The sequence below is a fragment of the Pholcus phalangioides genome, unplaced genomic scaffold (assembly GCF_987345545.1).
Source record: "Pholcus phalangioides strain wild (caught in Gottingen) unplaced genomic scaffold, Ppha-v1.0 ptg000015l_1, whole genome shotgun sequence".
Lineage (NCBI taxonomy): Eukaryota > Metazoa > Arthropoda > Arachnida > Araneae > Pholcidae > Pholcus > Pholcus phalangioides.
In genome coordinates this window covers 87,148,819-87,161,566 of record NW_028301608.1, presented here as the reverse complement: position 1 = coordinate 87,161,566, position 12,748 = coordinate 87,148,819, and positions in this window count along the sequence as shown.

Sequence of the window (12,748 nt, the reverse complement as noted above, 5' to 3'; positions counted from 1 at the left end):
TTACATGCATGTTATTTACCGAAAATTATTTTTTTGTCAGTGTTCATTATTTAAGAAATGTGCAGTTTGAAAAAAAAGGAAAAATTTCTTCAAAACTTTCTAATTTTATTTAAATTTATTATCGTTCATAACCAATAAAATTATATCAATGAAAAATGATTTACTTATATTTAAAAAAAAACCAGATAAAATGTCTTTTTAATATAACAATAATGTCTCTGAGGTGTAAGCTTCATATTATCAGCCTTAGTGCCTGTGAACCGTAATCCTGCCATTTTTCAGGTGCTTTCTTCAAAGTTTATGAATCTTATAAACCTATTGGGATCATATTAACTATTTGAAGGTGCTTGAGACTTTCCAGCTGATGGATATCTAGATTACTGAACAGGAGCATCTAGCATCTAATTGTATGGATGTAAGGCTAAGATTACACTATCTACTAAAAGTTTGATAAAAGTTCTTTTACAAAACTTTGAAAAACAACCAATAAGCCTATTGGTTACATTTGCCCGAATGTAACCAATACGCTTATTGGGTGCATTTTTCAAGTTTTATAAAAAAAACTTTTATAACGTAATTCCGGCCTAAAGCAGTGGTGCCAACCGTGGCTCTTTTTGCCTCAGTGAATGTTTACCTACGGCTCCCTGGAATAGAAAAATAAAGAACCACTTCAATGCACTGAGCAGCCACTCATCAATATCAACAGCTCGCTTCAATACCACTGACATAGGTTGGCGATGCCCCTGGGAGCCATGACACACACTTTGAGAACCACTGCAATGCATGGTTCTTTCTGTGGAAAAAGCGCCAGTTCTAATTTGTACTATGAAGATGTTATTACGGCATTTTCTACACATGTGGAATTTAGAAAAAGGATTTGTTAGAGCTTATATTGTTGTATAATGCTAGAAAGAAGTTACTGGCTGTTCCTTCGATTTCTGAAAACTCAGCTGTATTCTGGTGATGGTGTTTGAGCGGAAAAGCAATCGCTTAAGGAGTGTCTTTTAGAGCAATGTGAGCACTCGGAATGATGGAACACTTGAGTTTAAAAATAATTGCACAAAATCCTAACTTGTGTTTCATATGAAGCATGTGATTTTCCACCGAATACCGTCCAAAAGTTACATTTCCGAGCTTTCCAGCACAACATCAAATGTCTACAATCTGAATATATTTGATATATTAAAGTTTGGAGAAAATGATAAACCAATTACTTTGTATCAGAACTTTTGACTCTCTAAATGCAAGTCATTATCAAGGCGTCGGTTTAAAATAATGTAATTTTTCAGAATTATCACACTTTTCTATTTAAAAATTTATGAGTAGAAATAAAATTTCTGTCTATTGTCGGAAAACAAGTTCTGTTATTGGAAGGCTTACAAATCTAATGAGCTTAGGGTGAGCTTTTTTTTTTTGCTTATACCTTTGACGAACTTAATAAATTTCACCAATTCTTGTAAAAATATAGATATCCACCAGAAAGCTTATTTTTCATTTCGGGATTCGTGAAATCTTTCTCATTAATTTATGTTGTGTTTTTTTACCAATTCTATTGCATCAGGTTTTTACTTTTCTTCCCAGCGATTTTCATTTTAGTGCATTATCAATTTTGTTTTTTTAATGAATGGTAAGACTTGATAACCTTGTTTGTCATTTGTTGCATTATGAGGTTTTTTGTCTTAAGAAATATTTGTGCTAAATTCTTTTTTTTAAACTATATGTGTGGTTTTTTTTAAAGAAAGAACAAAATATGAATTGTTGTCTGAATGTTTTGTTTGTGAAATTGAGTACCTTGTGTGTTCATTTTACTTGCTTGATTAAATTTTTTTTTTAAATTTCAAATTCATGAGTAATAGGATTTTCTTAGTCATTATTGCTCTGATTTTAGCAGTTTTGGTCAAAGCTGTGTTAAAAAAAAGAAATCCAATATATAATTTAATTTGAATCAATATGTGAAATTACACTGAGTCTTCAATGGATATTTGCAGCAACTGTTACTACTTTAACCGTACATGCACCTCGTATACATTCCTCTGCAGAATTTTTAATGAACTGGTACATGCAGGAACGGGTTGTGCATGTATATGCCTGACCCTAACGTATTTATGTTATTAGAATCATGCTTGTATCGTGTTGCCAACTGTCTGCCATATTCCAAAGTGAAAATGGTAAACGTTTGAATTTATACATGCTATGCAAGTATTATGTCCTGGATGTCTGCCTGCTTGCTCTATGGAGACTTTTTCAAATGGGAGAGACAGACTCGCATTGACGCCTTAAAATTTGAAAACCACAGAAAACCAACTTCTGCCGTCAACAGATCGATATTTGCACCTGCTGTGCGGTTGTGTGGGCATCGTGATGACCCAGTTTTGAACCCGAGATTGGTGCAGTTAGACTTAACTGGTCCTTGCACCAATAAAACCAAAATCTGAACCCCAGTGGTGGTCTGTCATTTAAAAAAATCTTCAGACAGCAGGCATATACATGCTTACACTAGTATGGACATTCAGGCATCGGCTACTTCCAATGTGGAAAAAAGATGTCAGCATGCATGACCCTAACAGCACAAACCGCAAATTATTGGCAAACTGTTGATCCTAGGGGCATACTTCCAATTAGGAAAAAAAGATTGAAACAATGTGTAGAACTGAGATGCCTGATTTATATAATTATTAAAATAAAGTAACTTTTTATACCGTTTCCCTGTGCTCAAAAATCCAATTAGAAAGTTAGTGCAGTCACTCCCGAGGGGAAAAAAAAACATTTAAGGGTGGTATTCACCGACATGGTTTAAACTAGTCTCAATTTTTTGATAAGAGATTGACAGAGACTGGTTAAATTCAGGGTTTTAACCAATCTATGTTGATCTTTTATCCAAAAATTATGACTGTAGTTTAAACCATGTTGGTGAATACTGCCCTAAGTGCAATATTTGCCGAGATATTTGAATTTTAAAAAAATGAAGGAAACGTAAGAAAAAACAAGACATGGTGGTTAAATATTTTTTAACCCGACGCTAACTTTTCTAACTGGAAGTATGCCTCTAGGATCAATGATTCACAAGTAAAATACTGCAACAGGAATTAAGTGATTTATATGTATACATACAATGACATGTCCTGACTGACTGATTGCCAAGCCAAAACCGTTATAAATATGAAATTTGGTAAGTAGTTCCATTTCATTATGCACTCACTATATAAAAAGGTTTTTTTCTCTCTCAAAATGTCATCCCTAAAGGTGTCGTAAGAGAAGGGGGGGGGAGTCTAAAAGTTAGAGAAATCACTGAGCCGAAACTATATGACATTTTGGTCAGTACTATATTTTATAATGTAGGTACCCACTAAAACGGGATGTCTGAAAATTCAACACCCACAGGGAATCATGAGATGTTCAAATATTATATAGGGAGTAATCATCGCAAAGTGATTTTCAGATTACTGAAGCCACAGGTAACAGCTAGTCACCCATATGTTCATTTTTTTCAATCATGAGAATTGCGTTCAAAAATTCAATATGTAATTTTAAAAAAAATGTTAATAGTAAATGCTAAATAATAGTCATGTATCTGTGTCAATAAAATATTTTGAGAAAATCGAAAAATTATCTACTGACTCAATCGATGAATGATGTCATGGAAACTTGTGGATTTTTTAAATACGCCAATACTTGCTAGGAGATGAAAACCCACCATGATGCCTGTTAAGGGTTAACAATTTCAACATGCATGAAGTACATGACACAATTCTGATACAAAAGATTGTTTTATTGCAGTTATGTGGGATGAGGTGAACTCAATATATAAATTATCTAAATGAACAAAAACAAAACAGGCTTGTAGCTCATTTTCAACAACTTCGTTTACATAATTCTTTTCATACATATAATGCAGCTATGATTGTATACATCATTTTCAATTAATACTAGATGTAAATCATGCCGAAATGACACGTTACGCATCTATAATTATTTATTCTGATATTGTTATGCAAATCCACATCCTAAGCAAGATCAACCCAGAACTCTCTTTACATTGATCTATTCCTGAAATCTTACGCTCTTCTAAATCTTCGTATAATGATTACCACTGCAAAGGCATCGTGCAAATGAATTGATCAGAACTATGAAACTCGGTTTTCTGTTAGATATGCTTGAAGGTCAAATTTTGTAGCTTTGAATTAATTTATGTATTTCAATCCTTCAACATTATATGAAATATTAATATGCAAGGTGTGAGGAAACACATTTTTTAAGGTTATTATTCTCTATAAAATAAATTCTGAAAACTGTCATATAAAAACTTGCTAAATACTTAGTGTCCACATATAAATATTTTTACGTTAAAAAGAATTAGGAAAATCACAATAATGGGGGGGGGGGAGGGAAGAGATATCGAACACACAGGGTGTTTCACGAAGTATTTGAAAAGGAATAGAAAAATTTTGCGGCCTACTCGAAATTCTTTTTTAAAAAATCAGTCGGCCCCACTTAATTGGGTAACAGGATAAAATTTTCTGGAATCAAAAAATTTCTCATATACAAACAATGTTAAAGTTCCCCGCTTAATAGAATATTGAAATTCACATGGCAACTCTAAATATATATTAACCACTGCGTATGTAATTTCCATCAGATGAAAAATTTGGAAAATATATGCTGCCAGTTGAAAACGTGAAAAAAAAATTCTGGGTCGGAGCTTCTGAATGTCTTAAGTTGTCTTCAGTACATTCAGTCATATTTTAGTTTTGTTCTTTGTTAAGCCCATGGAAGACACTAGCCTTTTCAATGAAAGTAAAAATCTCAAAAAATCTGCACAAATGCCATGGTTTTCTGCAATGTCTAGAAATTACAGAAATGAACATGAAAAGAAAGTATTTAAGTTTGCGCAATAAATTTAAAGTTTTGAATGTAATAAAAAAGAACTTGAACTGAAATTGTATGGAATTCCTCAAGCTCAGGTGTCAAGCATTAAGAAAAATTTAGATGAAATTAAAGATTGGCAAAAGAACAGTAGCTTGATTACCGTAAAACGGAAGAGGAAATCTGATTTTGACAGTATCGACCAAGTTGTACTTCAATGGTTTCATGATGGAAAGAGCTAAAACTGCACTGATAAATGATGTCATTAAACAAAAACAGAGAAAATCCCCAAAGATTATGAAAACAAAATTATTCTACTTCAAAGAATGGTTTCACAGATGGCAGTAAAAGAACAATTTTATGTTTAATACATTGCAAACTATATAAGACTTCTTACAGACTTCATACTAATGATATGAATTAGCAATTGAATCGTTCCAATATAATACAATACCCTGCTTAATCGAACATTATGTGCTGGATCCATTAATATCTGCTTAAACGGGGCCGACTGCATCAGCAAAAAAGGAAAATTCATCTGTGATAGCTTTTGCGAAAATACGGTGAACTTTTGCTAGTCTGGCACACATTAGACCAGGGTGTGCCAAATTACCGAAAATGTCAGATTACTGAAAATTTAAAAGGCCCATTTAAATAATATGAAATAATTTGGGAAATTTTTATACGGCTCTGCTACGTGTAAGGGTATCGTGTTTAAATTGAAATACACAAATGAGAACTTTAGATGCATAAGTTATTTTATTGCAAGTTGTGGGACGAGGTGAAATCAGGAAAAAAAAATCTCCACTCATTCACACAAACCTTAAAAAATTTCGATGCAAGGTTTTTCAATGATCAAAATTTTTACGATGGGAGTATTTCCAGCAAACGATATGGAAAATTCAAGGCACACCAATTACAATTGGAACATAATATTACACTACCGAAGTTGAACAAATGATCAATGCTTCAACATAACTAAATAATTTACACATAAACTGCTTCCCACAATATTGTCTAGGCAATTTCGTTTCATATCTTAAAAAGCATACGTGTAAGTTCATGATACAATAAGATATTATTTTTCATTGCAGTTGCTTACTGTTATTTTCAATAGGTTGGCAACTGATAGATGGTTGTTTAGTCTATAGAGGGTGAATTTCACGTAAGCTGCCAAAAAAAATATATACCCCAGCAAACCTGTTCTATCCCTCACCCTTTTTTGAGTTATGGTGGATAGAAGGGAAGTACGTTCAGTCTGAAAAAACCCAAATTTGTCAGGATATAATGGTGAGATACAAATGGCGAGATTGGCAAAGTGAAATATCGAATTAGTTGTGAAAATCTGTCAATGTCACAAACACCCTTCTAGTTACAATGGGTCAAATTTACCAAAAACTCTCTCATTCCATCTTTTGAAAGAACCTAAAATATGCCATATCAGTGTTCTAGTTCAAAAAAAAAAAAAAAAAAAAAAAGCCTTTTGTTTGAAAATTTCAAATCATTGAAATCTGTGTTTCTCAAATGTATATTTTGATTTTGCACTTGCTAATTTCTCATTGCTTGTAGCTTGCCATTAAATCCAGATATGCAGCTGAAAATGGTGTTACTTTATGGGATTTTTTTCTGCTCTTTTTCCAAATATCTGCGTATTTCAGTTTGCATTTAGGTCTTTCAGAAACTTCACAAATTTGTTTTTTTTTCTGACTTGACACATTTGTACATATCCACCATAATTTGGTAAAAATTAGGATGGGTGTTATGGTATTTTTGCTCAACACGGGCTCCTCTATCACCTACTTTTATTTGGCAAATTAGGTGAAACTCATCCTGTAAATATCAACATGAAACTAAGTAATTTCTTTTCAGGATGAGGGTCTAGTGGTGTCAATAGTACACAAGTGAAACAAGGAGGAGGTCATCAAATCCTTGAAATTTTCTAATCATTTTGCATTTTATTCATTCAATATTTTTAACTTTTTACATCAATATTTTATATTTTTGTTGTTGGCCAAATGATTCAGCATTACACAGCTAAAATAATTTTTTGTAGAAGTCAGAACAGAACCTCCCTAAACGCATTAAGACAATCCAGAATCCAGAGTCCATTTCACACAGTGGGAATTAACACTTCAGTGTCACAAGTATTTTAAAGCTGTAAAGGTGGATCAAATGAAAATGAAACTGTAGAGGAGGTAGAGCAGGATACAAGACAATTTTTTACTGTGGAATGGACTTTCTCTAAGTAGTCGCACATAATCATGTGATATGTACTAGCGGTCTGCCAACAGGCAATTGGTTGTTTTTATATCTGCGTCTGTGGAACGCTTGTGAGTAGAGAAGAGCAACGTGGTGCTATTCACTTTTAGTGGCAGAAGGAATTTGAGTTTGTGAAATGCATCGGCGAACTAAGTCAGAGTAAGGTGAAGATGCAGTCACATATTCTCTTGTGCAGGATTGACACAAGTGTTTTCACCGTGCACTCACCTTCCTGTAGAGGATAGTGGAGTTTCTCTGCAATGTGGCATGAATGGAACTGAAACAAGCTCCCATCTTCTTGCTTATGTCCCTTATTAAACATAGTCTGTTTGGGTTGATTATCTGGACTATTCTATTCTTTCACCAAAAAGTCTGTGATGATCAGGTTACTCTGACCAGGTCAAGTATCATCATTCACAGATTTCTGTCCCTTGCAGAAACTCTTGTGTCAGTCCTGCATGAGAATCGCATAATGACTGCATGTTCAAAGTATACTGCCTTCGTTCGCTGATGCATTTCACGAACTCAAACTCCTTCTGCCAGTATAAGAAACGAATAATGCCATGTTGCTCTTCTTTAATTGCAAACATTTGACAGACGAAGATGAAAAAGAAACATATTGTATGTTGGATAATACTGTTGGCAGACCGCTAGCACATATCAGATGATTTCGCACGACTAAGGAAAGTCCATTCCATAGCAGAGGTTATCTTCCTTATATCCTCCCTTTGCTTCTACTCAGTTTTGCCACACTCGTACAAAAATAGACTAAATTATAACTTCAGCGTTTTCATTTTCCAGCCTTATATTTCACCAGTAACAAAGTTAGTGTATTAGCCTAATTAAATATTGTGATTTAAGTGATTTAAACAGTAAAAGCTCACCCCCAACTAAACAATTACCATAAATACAGTAAACCCTTGATTTTATACACTTTGGATACTAAATCCAAAGTGTGTTTTAATGGAATCTCCCTTTTTGCTCATTTGAATGAGCGAAAAGTTCTGAATGTAGTCTATTAAATCTATTTCAACTGTTCTAACATGGCTGTTCTCCAGATACTAATTAAAGAAGTTCATATGACAAGCAATATTTTTTTGAAACTGTAATGATTGGCAAAAACAGGAAAATTTGAAAGGAGTTGAGGTGCAGTGAAATATGCACTGATATAGCACAAGATCCCTCATCATTCATTCATTCAGCTGCTGCATAGAAAGGGATGAAAACCATGACAAAAACTAATAGCAAAAATTGCTGCAAGAATATGGAATATGAAATTGGTATCAAGGATCCAATTTCCAAGCACTTATAAAGATCTAGGTGAAAGTGACAATGAACAAGGGCTATAGACCAGTGACAACCTTGGAAAAGTAGAATTTTAAATTGGAAAGACATTGGTAAAAATAGCATATCAAAAGATACACAGTGATACTTTGGCTAATGAAAATTTTCGTTGATATGGATGCACATGCTAATATAAAACTGTCATGAGCTTAATTTTCACGGTCAATCATAAGAATTACTCTTATTCGAGCACGATTAACTCATGTTCACCTTGGAATCTGTTTCTAGATGTACGTATACTTCTCTTTCTGAATCATTTCATGTAAAATGAAAGATTCAGCCAACAGAAAGGAGCCAGTGATTTCATTCAGTTTAGCATCAAAATGAATACAGTCTAGGGATTCTACTTTTCCAACTGCATGTATCAGACACAGAAATGAGCCGACCAAATCACAAATGGATGGAGACATCTATGAACTACAGGTTGTGTTAACAGCTTTAGCAGACTACAGGTGGTGTTGGTTGTGTATATAGTGCAAAATAAAAAGATCTGTTTCTGAACTTCTTGTAAATTCTCATTTACCCCAATTTTAAAACCTTTGATAAGTTTTTGCCTTTTTGATAGCACTACTTGGTGTTAAAAAAAAGTTGGGTAGAGTTATCTGGAACGAATTAAACAATTTTCCATGTAAATCCATGATAAATCATATTTCAGCAAACAGACATGATTCTGGAACAAATCTTCGTTAGCTTAGCCAAGGTATCAGTGTATTTCATCTTAACACGTCGAACAGGTTTCTTGTTCTTTCTTTCAAACTGAGGACAACTTTGGTGCAATGTCATGGACAATTTATGAATGAGTCGTGCTGTAAGTATTCCTAACAATCTGAGTGAATATCTAGTGTTGTGCGTGAATTTTTTAGCTCTGCCATCTATTTTTCAAACAATGACTGAAGTATAATGATTGAATATTTGCACTGTTGTCAGTTTGTTGTTGCTCTGAGGAGAGACTTTAATACAGAGATCGGCTTGCATTCTTGCCTCAATGCTGGGAACCACAGAAAACCAACTTCAGTTGAGCACCAACTGTGCAACTGGTGGGATTCGAACCCCGGTTCTCCTGATGCAAGTTTGTCACTATGACCACACAACACATCTCTCTGCAAACAGTGCTTTTGTGTATTTTAGGGAATTAAATTGAGCTTAGTACAGTAATAGAGATAAGACTCCCAATCAGTGTGACACAGAAATTTAGGGTGCTATACTAAAATGACTCGGGTTCAAGTAAGGGAGCTGCAAGATTTTTAAAACGCCAATTTCATTTCTAATAGCCAGAGAATGTAAAAATTATGAAAATCCATGGTTTCAAAAATCATTTTTGTTATTGTGCCATTCATCACCTTGTAATCAGATGGTGTAAAATAAACCACTTGATTTCTGTTTTATAAAAATTAAAGGTGCAGTAATAATTACAGGGAATTTTATATATATATACACAGGGTGCATAGCAAATGGGGGTAGGGCATTTTACTGGTGTCTGAACTATTCATCCTAGAGATATACTTCCTATTAGAAAAAAGTTTCCAAATAATGTGTAGTACTTATGCATGCCCTTTCATGTTGCAAGGGGTTGTATAGTTATTAAAATGAAAAATTACCTTTTTATATAGTCCCTGTATGACCCAAAACCCAGTTAGAAAGTGGTTGCCCTGTCTCTCCTGATAACAAGGGAAAAATTTCACATTTCCGAGTATAATATTCACAGATATTCAAATTCGAAAAATGGAGGAAATTTGAGAAAAAACAGCATTAAATGCAGGTAAAATGTTTTTTTCTGCCTTTAGAGCTATTCTTTGCAATTTTCATGTTTTTCAAATTCAAATATCACAGAAAATATTGCATTTAGAAACATGATTTTTTTTGGCATCAGGAGAGACAGGGCAACAACTTTCTAACTGGGTTTTTGGGAATACAGGGACTGTATAAAATAGTAATTTTTTATTTTAATAACTATACAACCCCTCGTAACATGAATGACATATCTGAGTACTAAATGTTACTTGAAAACTTTTACTAACTGGAAGTATATTTCTAGGATCAACAATTTGCCAGTAAAATGCCTTACCACCCCCCCCCCCCCATTTACTAGGCACCCTATGTAAACCCCTCTTACAGTCACTCCTCTTTTACGGCCAAATAATGATTTCCCCCTTGTATAATAAAAGTATGTATTTCAAACCCCATATTAACGGCCTTTACGGCCTCTTTTACGGACAAATATTTTTTGTCCCGCTGGTGACTCCAAAAAAAGAGGTTTTACTGTATTTTATTCCATTATTGCCATTATTATTCATAAACTTGCAGTGTAATATATCTGAGAATAGTTTACGATTTAATGGTCATTCCTTTGCCTGTTAAATCAGGAGTTTACTGTAATTGCAGATTATATGGAGAAAATTATGATTTTTCAATGAACCACGTCATGCATCTCAATATTATTTCAACAATAAGGGAAGCAATTATATGTTCAAAAGTTTATATAACATGGAAACCAACAAAGCTCTACAGAAGGATGAGGAACAAATGCAAGGATAGACAATCACCAACGTATCTGCGGTAATTTTCGGTAAAAATCTCTATAATAATTATTCATAAATAACTACTCAAAGAAACAAATAATAAAACAAATATGTTTCTTTGGGAAACACCGGCACTCACTCGCATATACATATATTATAATCATTTATATACTAACACATGATATGTATATAATATGAGCTTGGAAAAATTAAAATAAAAACTACGGAGAGAAAATTATCGGAAACTTACAAAGGTGGAAAAAAAACCACCAGCATCGAGTAATCACAAATTCATTTCGTACATCGAGTAAATATTATTCACAATTAACAAACATGTACGAGAGAAATAAAAAAAAAAAAATACACGTAAAATTTCATTCGAAACATTTATAAATATAATAAAGCTTCAATGGAGAAGGGGCTTATTTCTCATCTCCCTCGCTTAGATAATCCATACATATCAATCACGTCATTACAATTCAATATTTTTGTATCAAACATACATACTTCTCGAGGATGTCAAGAAATGGGATATTTTTCCTTCGTTATACGTTCAACATTCAATTTTCGCATACGAACATCTATGTTTTAGTAATACTGTGAGCTATATGAGTAGTGTCAATAAGTTGTCAGTAATCGATAAATTTCTTATTACGTTCCCTCGTTTTACACACAAATTCCTCCTCAATTTCTAATCCGAAACATTCAAAGTCCTTTGTACATACTATCCAGACATCTTATATAATTGAAAAAATAAATAAATAAACCAAATGAAAATATGATAGAAGCTCATCAACACAACACTTTTGGTTTACAATATATGAAAATTAAGAAGTTTTTCCTCAAAAACGACAATGTTCTTAGTCAAATTCCATATATGACAGTTTATCGTTCAAACAGTTGCATTCGAGACATTCCAATATTTGAAATTTTCTAAGTAAAAATTTCGTTTTACCCAATACTTCGGTATTATATACCAAGCCAGCCAATTTTTGATAAACAAATAAAAGGGGGAAAAATACAACCAGAAAAGTACTATAAAAAACATCAGGACTCAAGGAAGGAAAGGAAGATTGATGTCTATAGCACAGGTGCCGATTCCCAGACTTGAAAACCGGTAGTTTGTCATGTGATGACACACTTTCTGGCAAAGAAAACATGCCATATAAACAAATGGAGAAATTGGGGATTTTTTTAGGGGGGGGGATTGTATATAGGGTGACTATATGAATAATTTTCCAGGGACATTTCTGTACTATCCTGTGATTTTGGCCATTTCCAGACGTTTACTCATAAAGATATGTTCCTCTTTCTTTTTGTATTTTCACTGAAGCCTACTTGAATTTCATATTTTTCATCAAAATGAAGCTAAAATTATTTTGCCAACACTCATAATTTATATTATGATCATTATTACAATAGTATGAATATCCATCTCAAATATTTGTCATGTCAAACATTGTTTTGAAGTATTTTCAACAGCAATTTGAAATATAGCGCTCTATTTCCTGTCTTTAGTGAATTTTTCAGAGATTTCAGTAACAATTGACAACTCTGCTCACTTTGAGCATATTTGATGACAATGGGTAATTTGCATATTTGGAATCCCAATCTCCCATTTTATCTCAAGGAAACATGATCAGCCTAAAGACCAAGGAATTTTCTTTGGAAATTTCTCATTATGTGGAGCAAAATTTGAGGATTTTTCAAAATGATACCATAAAGGGAAAGAATCGGGTTTTGGACTGAATCTGAAGGAGTGA